The sequence below is a fragment of the Bolinopsis microptera genome, chromosome 10 (assembly GCF_026151205.1).
Source record: "Bolinopsis microptera isolate Bmic1 chromosome 10, MBARI_Bmic_1.0, whole genome shotgun sequence".
In the NCBI taxonomy this organism is placed as follows: domain Eukaryota; kingdom Metazoa; phylum Ctenophora; class Tentaculata; order Lobata; family Bolinopsidae; genus Bolinopsis; species Bolinopsis microptera.
The window spans coordinates 5,200,717-5,218,555 of NC_087081.1; positions in this window are offsets into that span (position 1 = coordinate 5,200,717).

The window sequence follows — 17,839 nt, forward strand, 5'->3', positions numbered from 1 at the left end:
GGTACTCAGTCTGTGCTTAGAATTCTTAAAACTTTGACGATGATTGTACCACCGTGTCTTAAAACTGTTTTCAGTCAATCCAATATAGGCCGTTTCCTTGTTAGATGCCGTTTTAACGGTTGCTTGGTATACTATGCATTTGGCCAGACATTGTCCTTTGAGGGGGCACTTCGAGGCGTCTCTGCAATTACACTCTTTTTCTGGAGCTTTTTTCTTTTCAGATTGTTTCTCTAGGACTGATTTGTTGTGCCCTTTGAGTATCCTTCCCAAACTGGGCATGCAGCAATAGCTTATTTTCACGGTATTCCTATTGATGATTTTATGTAACGGTAGGTTTTTCGGGAAATGCTTATCGATAAGAGCGAAGAACTTTCTTCCGATGTTGGTTGAAACGTTTGCACTGAATGGGGGATTGTACCATAGGATGTTCCTCTTCCGCGATCTCTTTCTCTTTTTAGGCGGTGGTGTTTTATAATCGATGGTGTGACTATATCCGCTATCTCTAAGTGCCTTCTCATAATCGCTTTTGGCTTCATTTAGGCATGTCTTGTTGCTGGATATGCTTATCAATCGTGATTCTATCATTGAGGGTAAGTTCTTCAATATGATGGGAGGATGATTGGATTCTGCGTTAATGTACAATGGTGTGTCATTTGGTTTCCTATAAGGTCTGTATGACTTGTCTGTTAGGTCGAGCACGACATCTAAGAAATCAACCGAATGCTGACAGAGATCCACCGTTATTTTTAGGCCTTCTTTTTGGAATAGTGAGTGTAGTTGCTTCCTAATTTTATCGAGACGCTGGCCGTTGGTTTTATTAATCACTGCAAGTCCGTCATCCCGGTATAATCCTAGGTACTGCTGCGGAATGATCTTTTTTATTTTGCTTAGGTAAAGTCCGATTATTTCTGATGTTTCAGCTCCGTCCAAGCTTCCCATTGTGACGTCAAAGTTTGTGTCGGATTTCTTTACCCAACATTTGTTGCTGTTCATTAGAAGGGATTCCTTACTGAGTGTAATAATCTCTTGTTCATCTTCAGGGATGTGTACTATCGTAGAAGCGTATTTTAATGCACGGTCTAGGAGATCTGCCGTGATTGATGGGTAGAATTCCTGTATGTCGAACTTTAGAAATCGCGTTCCATTTTTAGGTCTTTCAAGTCTTTAAACCATGTTAAAACTTCTGTGGTGCTCTTCCATAAATTGTCCCCTGTTTCGAGTTTTATTGCAGAGATCAGTTTTTCTAGGATTTTCTTACTGACGCTTCCTAAATTGGATTTAGCGGGGTTAATTAATCTGCATTTAGTGTTGCTTGTAAAATTATCTTTGTGGTCTTTCAGTGTGATGAAGCATGGAGTTTCTGTGTAGCACTCCATCTTGTCGTCGATTTTAAGTTTTCTAGCTAGTATGTTAGTTCTTCTATCAATGTCTTCTTTTGTTCCGTTAGGTGCGACTTTGTAGTCCTTTGTGATGTTCTCGTGTAGCAGTTGGTTATATTTCTCTGGGTCTAATTGGTACAGATTTGATGTTTTATCTGCCTCTACAACAACTTTCCCGCCTGATTTTAGTTTCTTGAGATCATTCTGCATTTCGCTCTGAAATTTGCTGTTGGCATTTTGGAATTTGACATTGCTGATCATTTCATACATGTCCGCTTCGAATTTTAAAAGATCAGGGTGTTGTGGTGGTGTATTACTGGACTTGAATCCGTAATTTTCATTTTGGTTGTTGACATCTATAACATACTAGCTAGAAAACTTAAAATCGACGACAAGATGGAGTGCTACACAGAAACTCCATGCTTCATCACACTGAAAGACCACAAAGATAATTTTACAAGCAACACTAAATGCAGATTAATTAACCCCGCTAAATCCAATTTAGGAAGCGTCAGTAAGAAAATCCTAGAAAAACTGATCTCTGCAATAAAACTCGAAACAGGGGACAATTTATGGAAGAGCACCACAGAAGTTTTAACATGGTTTAAAGACTTGAAAGACCTAAAAATGGCACGATTTCTAAAGTTCGACATACAGGAATTCTACCCATCAATCACGGCAGATCTCCTAGACCGTGCATTAAAATACGCTTCTACGATAGTACACATCCCTGAAGATGAACAAGAGATTATTACACTCAGTAAGGAATCCCTTCTAATGAACAGCAACAAATGTTGGGTAAAGAAATCCGACACAAACTTTGACGTCACAATGGGAAGCTTGGACGGAGCTGAAACATCAGAAATAATCGGACTTTACCTAAGCAAAATAAAAAAGATCATTCCGCAGCAGTACCTAGGATTATACCGGGATGACGGACTTGCAGTGATTAATAAAACCAACGGCCAGCGTCTCGATAAAATTAGGAAGCAACTACACTCACTATTCCAAAAAGAAGGCCTAAAAATAACGGTGGATCTCTGTCAGCATTCGGTTGATTTCTTAGATGTCGTGCTCGACCTAACAGACAAGTCATACAGACCTTATAGGAAACCAAATGACACACCATTGTACATTAACGCAGAATCCAATCATCCTCCCATCATATTGAAGAACTTACCCTCAATGATAGAATCACGATTGATAAGCATATCCAGCAACAAGACATGCCTAAATGAAGCCAAAAGCGATTATGAGAAGGCACTTAGAGATAGCGGATATAGTCACACCATCGATTATAAAACACCACCGCCTAAAAAGAGAAAGAGATCGCGGAAGAGGAACATCCTATGGTACAATCCCCCATTCAGTGCAAACGTTTCAACCAACATCGGAAGAAAGTTCTTCGCTCTTATCGATAAGCATTTCCCGAAAAACCTACCGTTACATAAAATCATCAATAGGAATACCGTGAAAATAAGCTATTGCTGCATGCCCAGTTTGGGAAGGATACTCAAAGGGCACAACAAATCAGTCCTAGAGAAACAATCTGAAAAGAAAAAAGCTCCAGAAAAAGAGTGTAATTGCAGAGACGCCTCGAAGTGCCCCCTCAAAGGACAATGTCTGGCCAAATGCATAGTATACCAAGCAACCGTTAAAACGGCATCTAACAAGGAAACGGCCTATATTGGATTGACTGAAAACAGTTTTAAGACACGGTGGTACAATCATCGTCAAAGTTTTAAGAATTCTAAGCACAGACTGAGTACCGAGTTATCAAAATTGATATGGGACCTCAAGGAGAAGATGATTGAATATAGCATAGACTGGAAGATCATTACTAAATCGAAGAAATATAAGGCTGGAGCGGGGCATTGTGGCCTCTGCTTAGACGAGAAACTATACATACTTAAAACCCCAGGCATTATTAATAAAAGATCAGAAATTATTTCTAAATGTAGGCACTCTAGGAAATTCTTAGTTAGACATATTTAGTTAGTATTTATTAGTTATTAGGATTTGTAGTTATTTATATATAGGTTTAGTAGTATTGAGTAATTGTTAATTGTTAATTATAAAATTTGATAAAGGAGCACTGTGTTGTATTATTTTTGCCATTTTTATGTTAATTATGTCACTGAAGATTGCTTTTCAAACATGAAACTTATAGTTTGACAATTGCATAGTTTGCTTTGTACCGATAATATAATATATATAATAATATAAAGTGCTTGGCACTATATTGTATAATGTATATAGTGTTGTCACTATAAAGTGCGATTACCGGATATTACCGTAGCGAAACAGGATTTAGATTACCTGGGGACCTCAGGCTATCATGTTCATTAACATAATTAGAGATTCGGCGGAATGACAGGCTGAGCGCGGCCCAGTAAAATTTGAGGGTATCTGGAACAAAACAACCACACCAGACCAAGACTATCGGGAACGAACGTTAGAAATTACGCCTCAACCCAGGATGCTCGAGTACATTATGATGACGCGTAGTTACCTGGACAGCTTCCACCAGACTCACCCAACAACTACGGCACTAATTCACAACTCCCGGTTTAAAACCTACACCAGGACGCGCGCCGAGTTGGACTTGATGCATGTTACGTATCCCAAATATCTTCGGCGGCGCCGCGCTTCGCGCGCGAAAAGTGGCATGCAACGTATGTCAAAGTTGGACTCGTTGACGGTCCTGATATTTGGAATAAATATTTTACGATTATCACCCGTTAAGAAATGCCCTGCCTCAAGGTATTATAAAAGTAGTAGTAGAGGCTCTTACGGGCAAAAAGACGTGTTTTCTGCTACGAGTTTAGAGACCTAACCGCTAATTGGACATAATAGTATGATGTCTAAGGATCGATAATATGTTAAGAAGTATAAATTTGGACTTATTAGTCACGTGCTATACCAATGCGCGTTTTAAACTTTGACAGTCTATTACTCTAAGGCAAATAGAGTAATTATATTCATATTTTGTCAGCAATAAGATCACATTATTTTCTATTTAGTGTGAAAATATGAGCTAGAAAGGACATAATCTCGCTGAGTTATAGCTGTTTGAAATTTATGATGAACGCGCGGGTGCCAATTGATAACAACTAAATGCTTTTGCGCGTAGTGCGCGTCGAAAATTTGGCAAAAACGCTTGCGGAGTGACAATATTCAAACTTCGATAAAGTATATGAAGTGGGTACTTCTCGGAAAGGAAAAATTTAGGCAAACACGATGTGACTATTTTTGGGTTGATTTAATACAACTGCAAAAAATTATTCAAACTTCAAGCAAAAAAGTCAAAATTTTTACCACTTTTTTGGATTTTTACCTCAGAACACATAGAGGGATTTGTTTTATTTTTATACAATCTTGTGCGGCTGTCTTTTAGCTATCTTTATGCAAGTTTTGCCGACATGCCAACAAAATTAACTTGCTCAAAATATCAAAAAACATGGTTTTTTGGCCTATTTTTGGCCCAAAAATCGGTTTTTTGCGATTTTACCCCAGAACAATCAGTCCAATCATCTTGAAACCACTTTCAATCGATTCTACGGTCAAAAATACGTCTAGTAAGGTGTATCTGGGGTCCCTAACGTATCGAGCAGACAATGCCCGTAAGAGCCTCTACTATAGCCTTGTTTGGTGTATTTCTGGACGCTGATTCCGGTTTATGTTAAAACCGTTTTGTTCGCCTGCAAAACCATATAAAAACCAAAGTCACGTGATAATTTTTGGGCGAGCGAATTAGTAAGATTTAGAGTCGATCAAGTGCTAAAGTTATAGTCCTCAGTCCTGAGATTAACGATTTAAATAAAAAAGGGCAGCTGTATTTTACTACAGGCGCAGGATCGGACTAATTTAACTTTCCGAAAATTTGGTTGTTGGTGGATATCGGAGTTGATATTATATGTATAGTGATGATTTTTGTTTTGAAACCCCACGGTGGAGGTTGGCGTGTGCCGCAATTTATTAATCAATGGTTATTACATAAATGAAATTATAGAAGTCACACTAAAATATAATAATGTAAAATAAAATATATTAAAATAAATGCCCTACTAAAAGTACTATATAACTAACGGTCTGCAAAACTGGTTGAAGTCGCAATTTGTAAACATGCTAATTACTATTTAATAATAATACTAATAGATAAAAAGTTTTGCGCGGCAGATGTAAATTCGGCATTGCATAATGGCAGTGAAATTAAAATGATATGTTGTTGATAAAAGATAATGGTCATTTGTCGCGAGTGATCTTTCTTAACGCGTTGTCGCTTACTAACTCGGTGTTGTAGTCTATCTGCGAGCGCCCTTCTCTTTGAGACTTTCTTAGCCCAGGTATACTATAAAGTAAGAAATTTGGCCAATTTTCATCGTCTCCTGAGCTTTGCAGCTTGAGGAGTTCGCGCTTAGCTGAATTTTTAAAGATTTCAATTGAAAAGGTAGAACTTGGAATAGTTATATCCTTACTTTGTTTTGTAATAGAGAGCATGGGTCCTTTGAAGAAAAGAGTATTTCTAAATGTTGGGCCGTTGTAAGTTGTGAACCAAGAAAGGTTATGTTCGTATGTGGAATTATAGGTGGGAATATCGTGAGGGAAAAGTTCTTTGATGGATTTACTTTTAGGGAGAAGGCTTGGCATGTTCCTTACTTTGTGTAGTAGAATAAGAGCCTTTTTTACAATGACGCTATGGACTGTTAGGATATTATGCAATCTAAACGCACTTTTTGTGTGCTCCGGGGGATTGCCGTCTTTATATCTATAATTTACATATCCTGACATAACAGCTCTAATTCCCTGCTTTTGCTTGGTGAACAGAGATTCAATGTGACATTTTGAGGCAAATCCCCACACTAAAGAACAGAAATTTAGATGGGATTGGATAAGGCTTTGGAAAATGTTTAGGCGGGCTTTGATAGGTAGAAGGTGCTTTAGCTTATACATAACTCCGAGGTAGCGACCCACCTTTATTCTAACTGCCGTAATGTGTTTTTGCCAAGTGAGCTTTTCGTCTAGGATCACTCCTAAAAATCTTGCTTCAGTCTTACGTTCGATTACAGTGTTGTCGATGGACAAATTAAAGCCGCTGAAGTCGATTCTTTTTCTAGTGAAAATCATGTAACACGTCTTTTTTACATTTAAAGATAGCCCATTAGCACCTACCCAATCTACAAGACGTGAAATTAGCTGATTAGCTTTTAATTGTATTTCTTCTAGGGTGGTTCCACTAATTAATATGTTTGCGTCGTCGGCATAAAGGATGAACTTTGCAAAATCACTAATTCCAGGTAGGTCGTTTATATAAATTACAAATAAGAGAGGTCCTAAAATGCTACCCTGAGGTACGCCGTAAACTATGGGCATGCTAGAAGAGCAAGTTCCGTTTAAAGTTACGTATTGAGATCGATTACAAAGGTAAGATCTAAACCATTCGTGCGCGACTCCCCTGATCCCACAATGGTCAAGCTTCTTAAGTAAGGTCTCATGATCAAGCACGTCAAAGGCTTTACTGTAATCGAGCAGGAGCAGTAGGGAAATTTGTTTCTTATTCAGAGAGTGTAGTATAGAATTTTGGGCATTGAGCAGTGCATGTTTGCACGATCTTCCTGGCCGAAATCCGTATTGATTTTCGAAAAGAGAATCGTTCTTATCTAAAAATTCTAAAACACGAGCATGCATAAGTTTCTCATAAATTTTCGAGAATGATCCCAAAAGAGAGATCGGCCTATAATTAGCTACTTCCAATTTTGAACCACCTTTGTGGATAGGAACGACTTTCGCAGTTTTTAGAGCATTTGGGAAGGTACCACTGGAGAACGAACAGTTAATGACATTAGCTAGTGCCCTGGTAAAGTTTTCGCAGCTGTTTGCAATTTTCAATGGCTCAATTTTACAATCGAGTGTGGACTTGTTCTTAAGCCCTGATATTATCTTTTGGACTTCACCGTGTGATGTAGGCTTAAGAAACATCGAGTTACTACACGAAGCCTTAAAAAATGCTTGAAACCACCTGGGTCAAAGGTTCGACGGGCAGCGATTTGCCTCTTGATACTGGCTGCAATACCGGAGAAGTAGCCGTTAAATTTCTCAGCGACTGCCAGATCGGAGCTTATAATCGTGCCATCGTCGTCCTTCAGACGGGTGTGTCCGAACTTTTTTCTGTTACGGTTCAGGAGGCCATTGATAATTTTCCATTGATTTTTAGAGCAGTTTTGGTATTTGTCAAACATTTTCTTATAGTACTTTTCTTTGGCTAGATTCACATGTTTGTGACAAAACTTTTTCATTTTATCATACGCGTCGCAGTTTTTTTGTGATGGATTTATAGTTTTTTCAAAAAAAAGTAACTTCTTGCGGTTGCATGCCGCCTCAAGCCAGGGTAAGATCCAAGGCTTTGGGTCAGCTCTTTCGAATTTTCTTCTCGAACTGTCGCGCTTCAGGGGGTATGCAGTATTGTAGTGTTTCATGTACGTTTGATAGATGGAATTGTATTGTTCATCAGCGCACGTTGAGGAGGTAGCATCATCCCAGGTCTCACTTACAATAAGCTCTTTGAATTTAGCATGATTAGCTTCGTTAAATACACGGGCCACTAATTTCAAGCTAGTGTTGTTGTTCTTTACACGTTGACTACGGAATCGCTTGTTCAAACTAGGTGTGGCTCCTAAACTAATGGTCGTGCTAACCGCGAGATGATCTGACATATCCAACATCACGACATTACAACTAATAACGTTGGTCACGTGATTAGTATACACGTGATCAATAAGCGTTGCACTGTGGTCAGTTACCCTGGTAGGCTTGGAGACAGTCTGGGCAAACCCATATTTTTCTAGTAAGCTTATAAGATCCTGGCTGTAAGCGTCGGTATCGTATTTTATAAGATCAATATTTGCATCACCCAGGAAGACTATCTGCTTTCTGGAGTGTCTATCAAGACCCCTGAGCACGTTTTCAAAATTTTCAAGGAATTTTTTAGGGCTTGTGGATGGCGAGCGGTAGAAATTTACGATGATTTTTGTCTTATTTCCGTTTTTAAAATTGTTGATTTGAAGCAATTGAAATTCTCCGCAAGTAACTTCTTCTGGACTCAGATTGAGTTCGAGTTCCTGTATTTTATCGTAATCACAAACGCGTTTGTTAACATAGAGCGCAAGACCACCTCCTTTTCCAGATTTACGTGCAGGTTCTTTGATAAAGGGCTCGTAGAACTGTTCGATTTCAATGTCGTTCAGACCATTAGGAAGATTAGAAATTTTACAGTTGGTTTCATTGAGGCAGATGAGGTCAAATTTGGAGAATGTTTCTATTTCTTCTCTAAAATTCGAGATATTTTTCACGAGTGATCTAACGTTTAACGAAAGTATCTTAATTTCGCGATTGCTAGGGGTCTTGATATTATCAGGGTGTTGGTACTTACAGCTAACCAATATCTCCGATATACAATTTGACCAAAACCCATAATCATGGGTAGAGTGGACCGCTGCCAGTGTCTCTCTTTCCCAAACAAAAGGAAATGATATTAATTTGATTGACCGTTTTCAAATGCAAAATGATACCGAGAATGAAATCGGTCGCTCGCTTTTCCCATCAGGTTACTTTATAAAGTCGAAATATAAACTGATATCTTCATTAATAAGGAGGAAGTTTCAACGATTTCGAAATTTTTCCTTTGAAAACATTTCCTTGTGTTTGGGTAAGCATATCGGTCGATCACTGACTGAATTTGCCACTTTATACTCATTCAAGTTGGCATTAAATTTATATATAATGACATTGAACTGTCGTGGTAAAGCAGAATTTGTTCGAAATCACGAATGAGCAAAATTATCACCTTTCGCACGTGCAAACTATGAGCGGACGTTGCGTGCGCATCCAATATTGAATTGCCGTAAATTTTTGCGTGTTGGTGTTTTATATATTGTTTGATAAGCATGCAAAGTTTCAAAGTGTTTCAAGAAGAACTGTAATCACAACGGCACACCAACGTTTACAGTAAATGGTAAAAACAGCAATTTTCAGTGATTTTAGCAATTTTTAATCAATTTGGGCGTGTCCCCACGTGTGCAACTTTTAGATTTTTAACTTTAAAACTAGCCTAATACACAATTTATACCTATAGAAAGCAGAACTGAGCTCCACAACCCAAGGGATAGCCCAACACCAGAGAATACTAAATCGCAAAATTGACGTTTTTATAAAATAATTCTTCAAAAAGCACTAACTTCAATGGCAAATATCTTTATGAAGGAGCAAGGTAGGGAAACTTTCCGGTAGATTTTCAGAATGCTTGAACAATTATCTAATATGAAAATGTCCTCAGATTTTGAATAAAATTACTCCTTAATGGTGTAAAATCAGTTTGAAAAGTTGTTATTTTGTCAAAAATCAAGTTTTAAAAACACTTAATTTGATGACGTCATCAAGTGGTAATGATGACGTTAAATTATTTTTTGATATAATTGAAACTGAAGTGTAAACAATTATCTTTAAGACCTGTGGTCGGAAATTGCTGTATCTTTTATACTTTTGAATTTCCGGACACTTAAATTCAGGCTACAATTGACTACATTTGACTGGCAAAGCGTCTATCCCTGAATATATGTATCACGACAATCTATCGTAAAACAGGGGTTCCAGAAAACCCATTTCCCGATACTCCTGAAACACGAATTTTTTTTACAGTCGATTTGGTCAACTTCTAGACACCCTGTAAAGTTTCAGATCTCTAACTCAATTTTAACATGTTTTTTAAGGCACCTGAATATGGCAATTTTGGGTTTTTTACCGAATTTCGCATAACATGCTGGCGCGTATTTTGCGCAAATTTCTTAAAAACCTCCACATAACTATTTCTTGTTCCTGTCATCTTTAACATTGAATTAGAATGATTTGAACTTAAATATACCTGCTGAACTACTTTCGATGAGTCTTAATGCCCGAAAAACAATAAAGGGTTATAAAAGTAAAGGGGGTAAATAGTAAAGGGGGTAAATAGTATTGTGAATATAAGAGGCACGGTCATGCTTGCCAGCATTGTGATTGTTGAGATCGATTTCGCTGGAATCTATTTCATCAGTAAGTTCGCCTATTTGATTCAGTACGTGAGAACGAATATAGGGGTTAAAAGTGGGGGTTATTGTATTGTAATTATCATTAAGTTCGTAGGAAGTTACTCTATAGCCAGGTATTAGGTTTAGACAGCATGTAATACAACCAAGATAATCTTTGAGGCATTTTTTATGAACTGGTTTGTCACTGCATAGAGGACAAATGAAAACATTTCTAGGAGCATAAGACCACCCGAAGCAACTTGAGCATTGTGATTTGAAACTAGGTTCAACCATTGTTCAAGATGTGTAAATACCAGATATCTGTGAATAATTAAGTAAGATATTAAAAAGATAAGATGAAAATGGGTCAAAAGACGTTTTCAGTTTTGTTGAGCTGTAACATAACATGTTTGATGATTTGTGATTGGATTGTGGATATACCCAATTTTTTTTTCGGAAAGTTTCTTTGTAAGTCTATCAGTAAGCTAACCAATTTTTGTTAAAATTGTATTGAGGGAAGGTTACCTTGACGAATGTTACTCGTCTAAATTTCTTTGAAGTAGCGCGCGCCGCTTTCTACTCGGCAAGTGCTACGAAGTAGCGCACGCCAGTCTTGTCCATTTATTAAAAGGCGCAGTTTATATCTCCGCCAAAAGCATCACATTTTAGCATTAATGCGCGTAGTTTTCTCAACTATTTTCACAGTCGCGCCTTCCTGAAGTTACATTAAACAGCCACTTTTGCTTCCTAACATACCAGTTTATAGGAAGCAAAATATTATATATAAGTAAAGTGCAAGAAACCGAATTCGAACTTGGCACATTAATAGCATGGCCGAGACGATATTGTACATGGGCGATATTTAGTAGAGAATAAACCGGTACCTACGGTGTACCGGTACCGGTATACCTACGGGGTGATATTAGTACAATTTGGTTAGAACACCTCCTCCCGTATTATTGAGAATAAATTTACTTTTCAATACAATTGTGCACTTCAGTCGTATAGTAAACCGGCAGTAAAGCATGAAATGCTTTAATGATAAAAGATTCGTTTGTTATATAATAATGCTTTTTTTGAGTCGAGAAATACAATATATGATGTTACAAAAAACAACTTTAAAGAACGATCAAAATTCTTACAAAGTTTTATTATAAAACTCTGTGACTGTTAAAAAGTATTAGGTAAATGATTCTTTTAATTCTGCCTTGATGGTCTGTAGCTTTTTCTCCTGTTTCCCATTTTGAGGAAGTCAACCCTCTTCTTAGAAATTGTGCAGTAGAGTGTCGACGGGTCTGAGAACTCCAACGAATGAGGCATGATATCTTCTTCTTCTATGTAATAGTTTAATTTATGTAATTTGTGTTTCAGAATCGTTGTTTCAAGCGATAGCAATGTTAACAAGTCTTTTCAAAAACTTGTTAACATTCTGAGTTATATTATTGTCATAACAACGAATAAAATTTATTAGAGTTGAGCTATTCCTAGTCCTTGCTATGACAGTATTAAAACAACAATAGTTGTCACGAGATGTTTGATCTAGTGGCTAGAGTTGAGCTATTCCTAGTCCTTGTTATGACAGTATTAAAACTACAATAATTGTCACGAGATGTTTGATCTAGTGGCTAGAGTTGAGCTATTCCTAGTCCTTGTTATGACAGTATTAAAACTACAATAGTTGTCACGAGATGTTTGATCTAGTTATTAGAGTTGAGCTATTCCTAGTCCTTGTTATGACAGTATTAAAACTACAATAGTTGTCACGAGATGTTTGATCTAGTGGCTAGAGTTGAGCTATTCCTAGTCCTTGCTATGACAGTATTAAAACTACAATAGTTGTCACGAGATGTTTGATCTAGTGGCTAGAGTTGAGATATTCCTAGTCCTTGCTATATGACAGTATTAAAACTACAATAGTTGTCACGAGATGTTTGATCTAGTGGCTAGAGTTGAGCTATTCCTAGTCCTTGCTATGACAGTATTAAAACTACAATAATTGTCACGAGATGTTTGATCTAGTGGCTAGAGTTGAGCTATTCCTAGTCCTTGCTATGACAGTATTAAAACTACAATAGTTATCACGAGATGTTTGATCTAGTTATTAGAGTTGAGCTATTCCTAGTCCTTGTTATGACAGTATTAAAACTACAATAATTGTCACGAGACGTTTGATCTAGTTATTAGAGTTGAGCTATTCCTAGTCCCTGTTATGACAGTATTAAAACTACAATAGTTGTCACGAGATGTAGATCAAACATCTCGTGACAACTATTGTAGTTTTAATACTGTCATAACAGGGACTAGGAATAGCTCAACTCTAATAACTAGATCAATCATCTCGTGACAATTATTGTAGTTTTAATACTGTCATAACAAGGACTAGGAATAGCTCAACTCTAATAACTAGATCAAACATCTCGTGACAACTATTGTAGTTTTAATACTGTCATAACAAGAACTAGGAATAGCTCAACTCTAATAACTAGATCAAACATCTCGTGACAACTATTGTAGTTTTAATACTGTCATAACAAGGACTAGGAATAGCTCAACTCTAATAACTAGATCAAACATCTCGTGACAATTATTGTAGTTTTAATACTGTCATAGCAAGGACTAGGAATAGCTCAACTCTAATAACTAGATCAAACATCTCGTGACAACTATTGTAGTTTTAATACTGTCATAACAAGGACTAGGAATAGCTCAACTCTAATAACTAGATCAAACATCTCGTGACAACTATTGTAGTTTTAATACTGTCATAACAGGGACTAGGAATAGCTCAACTCTAATAACTAGATCAAACATCTCGTGACAATTATTGTAGTTTTAATACTGTCATAGCAAGGACTAGGAATAGCTCAACTCTAGTAACTAGATCAAACATCTCGTGACAACTATTGTAGTTTTAATACTGTCATAGCAAGGACTAGGAATAGCTCAACTCTAATAACTAGATCAAACATCTCGTGACAACTATTGTAGTTTTAATACTGTCATAACAAGGACTAGGAATAGCTCAACTCTAATAACTAGATCAAACATCTCGTGACAACTATTGTAGTTTTAATACTGTCATAGCAAGGACTAGGAATAGCTCAACTCTAATAACTAGATCAAACATCTCGTGACAACTATTGTAGTTTTAATACTGTCATAACAAGGACTAGGAATAGCTCAACTCTAATAACTAGATCAAACATCTCGTGACAACTATTGTAGTTTTAATACTGTCATAGCAAGGACTAGGAATAGCTCAACTCTAATAACTAGATCAAACATCTCGTGACAACTATTGTAGTTTTAATACTGTCATAGCAAGGACTAGGAATAGCTCAACTCTAATAACTAGATCAAACATCTCGTGACAACTATTGTAGTTTTAATACTGTCATAACAAGGACTAGGAATAGCTCAACTCTAATAACTAGATCAAACATCTCGTGACAACTATTGTAGTTTTAATACTGTCATAACAAGGACTAGGAATAGCTCAACTCTAATAACTAGATCAAACATCTCGTGACAACTATTGTAGTTTTAATACTGTCATAACAAGGGACTAGGAATAGCTCAACTCTAATAACTAGATCAAACATCTCGTGACAATTATTGTAGTTTTAATACTGTCATAGCAAGGACTAGGAATAGCTCAACTCTAATAACTAGATCAAACATCTCGTGACAACTATTGTAGTTTTAATACTGTCATAACAAGGACTAGGAATAGCTCAACTCTAGCCACTAGATCAAACATCTCGTGACAACTATTGTAGTTTTAATACTGTCATAACAAGGGACTAGGAATAGCTCAACTCTAATAACTAGATCAAACATCTCGTGACAACTATTGTAGTTTTAATACTGTCATAACAAGGACTAGGAATAGCTCAACTCTAGCCACTAGATCAAACATCTCGTGACAACTATTGTAGTTTTAATACTGTCATAGCAAGGACTAGGAATAGCTCAACTCTAATAACTAGATCAAACATCTCGTGACAACTATTGTAGTTTTAATACTGTCATAACAAGGACTAGGAATAGCTCAACTCTAATAACTAGATCAAACATCTCGTGACAATTATTGTAGTTTTAATACTGTCATAGCAAGGACTAGGAATAGCTCAACTCTAATAACTAGATCAAACATCTCGTGACAACTATTGTAGTTTTAATACTGTCATAACAAGGACTAGGAATAGCTCAACTCTAGCCACTAGATCAAACATCTCGTGACAATTATTGTAGTTTTAATACTGTCATAGCAAGGACTAGGAATAGCTCAACTCTAATAACTAGATCAAACATCTCGTGACAATTATTGTAGTTTTAATACTGTCATAACAAGGACTAGGAATAGCTCAACTCTAATAACTAGATCAAACATCTCGTGACAACTATTGTAGTTTTAATACTGTCATAACAAGGACTAGGAATAGCTCAACTCTAATAACTAGATCAAACATCTCGTGACAACTATTGTAGTTTTAATACTGTCATAACAGGGACTAGGAATAGCTCAACTCTAATAACTAGATCAAACATCTCGTGACAATTATTGTAGTTTTAATACTGTCATAGCAAGGACTAGGAATAGCTCAACTCTAGCCAATAGGTCAAACATCACGTGACAACTATTATAGTTTTAATACTGTCATAACAAGGACTAGGAATAGCTCAAATCTAGCCACTAGATCAAACATCTCGTGACAACTATTGTAGTTTTAATATTGTCATAACAGGGACTAGGAATATCTCAACTCTAATAACTAGACCAACATCTCGTGACAATTATTGTAGTTTTAATACTGTCATAACAAGGACTAGGAATAGCTCAACTCTAATAACTAGATCAAACATCTCGTGACAACTATTGTAGTTTTAATACTGTCATAGCAAGGACTAGGAATAGCTCAACTCTAATAACTAGATCAAACATCTCGTGACAATTATTGTAGTTTTAATACTGTCATAACAAGGACTAGGAATAGCTCAACTCTAGCCACTAGATCAAACATCTCGTGACAATTATTGTAGTTTTAATACTGTCATAGCAAGGACTAGGAATAGCTCAACTCTAATAACTAGATCAAACATCTCGTGACAATTATTGTAGTTTTGATACTGTCATAACAAGGACTAGGAATAGCTCAACTCTAATAACTAGATCAAACATCTCGTGACAACTATTGTAGTTTTAATACTGTCATAGCAAGGACTAGGAATAGCTCAACTCTAATAACTAGATCAATCATCTCGTGACAATTATTGTAGTTTTAATACTGTCATAGCAAGGACTAGGAATAGCTCAACTCTAGCCACTAGATCAAACATCTCGTGACAATTATTGTAGTTTTAATACTGTCATAGCAAGGACTAGGAATAGCTCAACTCTAATAACTAGATCAAACATCTCGTGACAATTATTGTAGTTTTGATACTGTCATAACAAGGACTAGGAATAGCTCAACTCTAATAACTAGATCAAACATCTCGTGACAACTATTGTAGTTTTAATACTGTCATAACAAGGACTAGGAATAGCTCAACTCTAATAACTAGATCAAACATCTCGTGACAACTATTGTAGTTTTAATACTGTCATAACAGGGACTAGGAATAGCTCAACTCTAATAACTAGATCAAACATCTCGTGACAATTATTGTAGTTTTAATACTGTCATAGCAAGGACTAGGAATAGCTCAACTCTAATAACTAGATCAAACATCTCGTGACAACTATTGTAGTTTTAATACTGTCATAACAAGGACTAGGAATAGCTCAACTCTAATAACTAGATCAAACATCTCGTGACAACTATTGTAGTTTTAATACTGTCATAACAGGGACTAGGAATAGCTCAACTCTAATAACTAGATCAAACATCTCGTGACAATTATTGTAGTTTTAATACTGTCATAGCAAGGACTAGGAATAGCTCAACTCTAGCCACAAGGTCAAACATCACGTGACAACTATTATAGTTTTAATACTGTCATAACAAGGACTAGGAATAGCTCAACTCTAGCCACTAGATCAAACATCTCGTGACAATTATTACAGTTTTAATACTGTCATAACAAGGACTAGAATTACCTCAACTCTAATAACTAGATCAAACATCTCGTGACAATCATTATAATTTTCATACACAACTGATCGTACAGTTTAAAATGGAACAAAATAAGACAGAATAATTGATCAAATGTTTAAAAAACAAGCTGTTAAAAAATAAAGGTATCATATCAGACGAGTAGCTTAAATGCGGGGCGAAGGTCTCAATTGAACGAATAATGCTGGAGGGCGCGGCTTAGCAACCATCCAATGCGCAACGATCCAATGCGAAAATTTAAAATCACATTTGGATATAATGCGCGTGAGTGCTTACAAATTTGCTTTTGGCGGAGATATAAACTGCGCCTTTATTAAAAACCATTTATAGGGACTAGGGAGGGAGTTGTGGTTTTGGAATTTCGGACAAATCCGGACAGGAGGAGGGGGTAGTTTCTGATAATCCGGAAATTTTGGCAGAATTAGCGAAAAAGTTCCATTTAATAAGTAGTGCGCCATCGACAGTGAGCCGCGCGTGCCGACTGTAGGTGGTTTTTTAGCGCTAATTTCGGCCAGCACAATTTTCTTCAAACAAATAGATATTGAGTATCCTTCCCGATCTCCAATTGCAACAAAAATTGGTAAGCTTACTCATAGACTTACAAGGAAAGTGTCCGATCAAAAGTTTAAAGCATATCCAACCATTTAACGGGTGATACTCGTAAAATATCTGTTAAAATATCCATATACAGGACCGTCGACGAGTCCACCTCGGCGCGCGTCCTGGTAGGTTGTAAACCTACAACTTTTACACATTTTTACAGCTACTTTTGCTCCAAAAGCCGCGCACCATCAAATATGGTACCTAGGCGAAACTTACTGATCATTCCAAAAAGTTATGACAAATTTGGTACTGCGAAAATTCTCACAGTCTCTAAAAAACAATGGTACAAAAATTTTAAAAATCCGAGCAAGTTTATTTTTATCGTGCACCCCCTACATTTAATTTATGAACTTGAGTTTTGTTTATTTGTAGTTGTACTTTTATTCTTAAAAGTAGCTGGAAATCCGGGGGAGTGGGTGGTTTTCAAAATTTGGACACACCCTGACAGGGGGGGGGCGGTGGTCTGAAGATCTGCGATTTTGGCGGACGTCCTAAGTAGTTGTCATACGTTGTATGACCCGCCACGCACTGGTGCGCAGCTCCCCCTGTATCGTTGAAACTCTTCACTATAGTGCCGTAAAAATTGAATGACGCTACAAGTACAAGTAAATTCTCAGCTAGCTACGTCTCATCGGTTCAGTAATTGATTCCGGTACCGCGACAATTGACCCCTATG